The sequence below is a fragment of the Lepidothrix coronata genome, unplaced genomic scaffold (genome assembly GCF_001604755.1).
Source record: "Lepidothrix coronata isolate B3197 unplaced genomic scaffold, Lepidothrix_coronata-1.0 Scaffold84, whole genome shotgun sequence".
NCBI lineage: Eukaryota > Metazoa > Chordata > Aves > Passeriformes > Pipridae > Lepidothrix > Lepidothrix coronata.
In genome coordinates this window covers 1,739,661-1,744,486 of record NW_016690264.1, presented here as the reverse complement: position 1 = coordinate 1,744,486, position 4,826 = coordinate 1,739,661, and the positions used below count along the sequence as shown (strand labels likewise).

At 41.8% G+C, this 4,826-nt stretch overlaps 1 long non-coding RNA gene across 1 annotated transcript; it reads left to right on the top strand.

The window, feature by feature from the left end:
* LOC108500023 lies at nt 1-3,354 on the top strand. Its single transcript, XR_001875741.1, has 2 exons — nt 1-199; nt 3,182-3,354. It is a non-coding gene; the product is annotated as an uncharacterized LOC108500023 (long non-coding RNA).
* The last annotated feature ends 1,472 nt before the right edge of the window (nt 3,355-4,826 follow it).

Below are 4,826 nucleotides of genomic sequence, written 5' to 3'. Positions count from 1 at the left end.
ATCACAGAACACATTGCAGTGCTCGAAAACACTCCAGCGTGTCTATGGACATCTTGTTCTCTCCTTCTGTCCTTGAGGTGTCAGGTTTCCTTGTTTACAGTCTGCCTCATTCAGGATCTGGAATTCCTAAAGAGCAGTAAAACCCTATCATGTGACTGAAGACTGATTTCCAGGAAAAGCGGAAGAGGTTCTAGGAAAGGTCAGTCCTTGTGGTTTCACTTGTTCCCTTCAAGAATGCAGAACAAAGGAGATGAAACAACGTGAAGTCCCTGATCCTTTGTCTCTCTGTTGAGCCTGGAATGAGATTTAAAGGAAAATCCAATGCTTGATGCAGATCTCCTTACACTCCACATACTTTCCCCCCTCTTTAATGTTTTATTGACATGGGACATTTCGCACAGAAGTGGGATTCCTGCCTCCTGGTATGTCAGTCCTTCCAGTGGCTTCCTTATTTCCTGAAGGGTTATTTTTGCATGTGCTGTCACAAGTAGTCATAACCCTGCTTGTGACATCATTAACAAGACTGTGGGACAGATCCAGGCAATAGTGAGTGTAAGGAGGACTACATTAATGTAGTAGCAGAAAATAAATAGAGAGAAAAATGCAAACAAAACCAACCAGGTCATATATACCAAGAGCATCAATGAGAGCATTTATAAAGCTCATCAGCAAGACTAGTGAACATTGATTATGTGAGGTTATCTGCTTGAGGAGCATCTGGGTCTCTGGCCCTGGGCTGTAGCTTTCAAAGACCCTGCACTGTAGGAAGTCTGTAGTACCTCTTCTGGCTGTACCCCACAGGTCCCAGGAGACTAGAATCTTTCTGTTTGTGATGGGGACATGTCTGCCTTACCATACTGTGTCAGAGTTTGTCCTGAATGAAGTTTTGGGCCATGCAGTCTGTTTGCTAACCAGAAGGCTTATGTGCTGCCAGGCTGCAATTCCACGTCAGTCTGAATCAACAGATCTGATTTTATTCTTTTTCTTTGCCTGAGATCGCATCGGATCTGCTATCAGCTTGGATCCAGCCTGGTGGATCAATGAAAGTTATGACGCTGTACAGATTTGGTTTTCAGTGGCATAGATAAACCAGTGTTGCAAGATCCTCAGCTCAGACTCAGAGTCTGGTTAACTGTAGGTTGTGAAATTTCCAAAGGCGACGAGTGGGGAAAAAAGCAAAAAACCACTCTCCCCTGTGTTGCAACTCTAAGTGCAATCAGTTGCAAACAATAATTTTCTCATTGGACACTCAGATTCATTTGAGTTGTGTCCACAAAAGATTATTTCTACATATATCAACTAGATGTTTGACCTGAGAGTCAAACCGAAAAATATGCTTGCAGAAAAGTTGCAAATGCAAAATTCCGGCATGGCAGTCCAAGGTCTGCCCTTGACTAACACAGCTTGTCTCAAAATTGTGACCATGTTGAGCAATTGTACAGGGGAAGATCTTGACCATTCTGAAGAACCTCTGTAAGCTAAAACACCATCAATGAGAACCACCAAGAATTGAAAATACTTGAGTAAAGAGAAACACTACAATGAAGATATTTGCTGTGAAACAGCTCCCAGGGCTGCACTGGCGCTTCAAAGCATTCTTTCTCATCTTCTTGAGCAGTTATGGTTTGAGTTGATCTGTGCCATAGATAAATAAGAGGACTCCATTCCCCTTGATCAGCATTTCAGTTGCTTGCCTTGACTCAAACTGTGGGCTACTGGATGAAACATGAAGGTACAGTGTCTAATTGGATCTGATTCCCACACTGAAGCATCTCTGGTATTAGTGGGCACTTCAACACTTGAACATGACACAAAGCCAGAAAGATTCTAATGAATATTCAGAGATGTTGACTTGATCATGGCAGAGTAGAGAAGCCCCAGTCTTGGGCTGTGAAGGTGATGTAAAGGCAGGGGACACACAGGCAGTCCCTACCTCAATAAGCCTGGCCAGAGCTCAGGAGGATTTTCTCTAAACACTCACTTAAAATTCGGAGAGGGGGTCTAAAAGGGGAAGAATTAACAAAATTTGCACCTGGGAATTAAAGAAACAGCAGAAAATCTCTAGGAAATTCTGGTCCATTTCTTTCCACTTCAAAGAATGGATTCACAATGTGATTTCAAGCTCCTAGAAATCCCCAATAGCATAGGCCAGAAAAAAATTATTCTAATCCAATCCATCTAATCTAATTTCATTTCTCACTACTGTGAAATGTCCCTAAAAGCATTTAAGATGTTTTTAGTTCTCTTAAATGTTAACCATCTGCAGGATCATGTCATATATACCATTGCTTTATGGACACTGTTTCTTAGTGGAATTATCATTTAACTAAACTGAAATAAATTGCAAGAGGAAATGCTTATTAATGACAGCTACACCCAAGAGAAGCCTCATGAAGATTTCTTTATTAGGATGATCATGATAACAATAGGAGTATGCCATGCTATGATGATCTAATGGTCACCACTTTACTCACCATGGAATTGCCATTGTGGGTTGACCTTTCTTTCAGAAAGGGGGAAGGGTAGCACAGAACAGGCTCCTGATTCAGCTTACCCACACCTCAGTGGGCCTGTCTTCAGGCACCTTTCACATGAGTGCAAGGAAAAGCTAAGATGATCCCTCATCTGAATCTGAAAGACCAAGTGTAAGAGCAGGCCAGAGATCTTCATACCTTTTAATGCAGTAAGTAATGTTGTGTATGCACTGTATCAACCACTGAGAGCAGTGCTTAACACCTCAGGTATTTCTCCATTTTTCCTTGACTAGTACTTTCATCTTCAGAGTTCTGTTTTTTTAGTGATGTTACATTGGACTCTGAATATCAAGACTAGTGGCAAGAGAAAGTGTCAGTAATTACTGACTCGACGTTTTCATCAGTAAAAAACAATCCTAAATTGACTGACATGGCATCAGCTAGGGCAGGAATCTGATCCCTTTGTACTTCATATACTGCTTTGGACCATAAAATCAAATGAGGTCACATAGACAGCCATGTGCATGAGTAAAAGCATCACAATCTGACATGTGTCTTTGATGAAGCACTTTGAAGTCCTCCAAAGGGAGATGCAATAGAAGGGTGAAGTATCAATAGTTCCTTTGACTGTTTTGTGACTCCTGTTTTGCAAAGAGTGGTCGTGTGCTGTTGTTTTGAACTTCACTCATGTTTGTTCTATTTCCTAGATCTGCCTTTGTGATGACCACTCCCAGAGCAATCAAGCCTGAGGAAATTTGTGTCTGAACTGATGAAGCTCAGTTTTATTCTCAGCTCCTCACTGGAAATTTGAAAGTTTTTGTTCTACCTTCACTTTTTCCATAGTGTTCCTAATTAAAGATCTGTGGGTTAATTCCATCTGGTTTGGTGTCAGCTCTTCCATGTCATCAGCATATATTCTGTTACTTCTAGCATCCCAAAACCACAGGTGAAATGTGCCAGGTAGATTTGCTGTTGCCTCGCGTACTCAGCTCTTTTGTTTAAATTCTGAGCCAGTTATGATTTCAGTGAACCAAGAAGCTGTGATGATAACATAGATGTGGACTATAGCAAAAACATATTTTAACCAGCAAGAGCCAAACCTGCAGTACCTGCTGCTGGTTGAGACCATGCACTGATTCCTGACACTGGGTTTGCTAGGTCAGCAAATACTAGGTCAGCGTTGAGATACTGCTGACGGCTTGTGTCCACAGAGGGTAAGTACCTCTGTATTGTATCTTCCCACATTTTCCATTTTGTGTGCAAAATTGTATCTTCCCACATTTTCCATTTTGTGTGCAAAATTGTCTTGGGACATTCCTTTGCTTGTTGACAGATATCCAAAGGGATACTGATGAGTTCAGCCTGGTTTCTCTTTTCCTTAATGAATGGTCACAGAATGATATTTTAGTTCTGGAAAGAGAACATTTTAAACTTCACACATCAGCTGTAGACTCTACCCTGCACAGAGTAAACAGTGTCAGGCAGACAGGAGGAGGTCTAGGGTTATGAAAATGGACATTCAACACCATGGACTTCAGGAAGGCTCTTTGTTCATACAGAGACAGAGTTGATGTGCCTCCACACCAAAGCACAGAAGGTTGGCAGGGGCAGGAGCAGCACGTGTTTGGATGCACGAAGACTCCACATTATGAAAACCTTCCCAAAACAATACAGAGGAAAAAAATAAAGTGTTTCAAAATTTGAGCCCAAAGGAAAAGCAAATTGACGTCTAACAAAAGACTTATTTCTTCTCCCATAGAGAGGTATCTGCCACTTACTCGAGCTGGCAAGGCAGTGTCTCAAAAGGCAATTTAACCAAGTTGCATAAGGCCTTGGCTGGATGGCTGTAGAAATATCGAGCCTCTTATCTGAATGCTGGCCACAGCTGTTGCAGATCTTGAAGGAATTATTTCTGTGCCTGTCAAACATCTGCTTTGTAAGCAAATAAAGAGGCTAAAACACTAGTGGTGCACATGATATGCTGCAGCTCATTAGGCAGAGCCAGGAGGCAGTAAACGGGAACTTTTTTTTCCCCTGGCATCAGAATCCTGATGTCTCATGAGTGTCTTCAATGGATGGATAGGCCCTAATCCCTCTGCGTTATATAGACCTGTGCCTTGTCATAGAGAAAGAGCCAGTGTGGTCCAAGCACTGATCTCAGTGTCTTTTCTAAGTTATAAATCATCTACAACTGTCCTGAATATTCTGGCATATAGCCTGCAGAACTACATTTACTTTCTCACCACACAGGAATTATTCCATAGAAATGTGGGTAAACCCAAAAGGGCTGATGCTAAAAATCAGGATGTGCATTGGAGCCCTTTGACATTAAGCATCTTTTTCCTTTTGTCT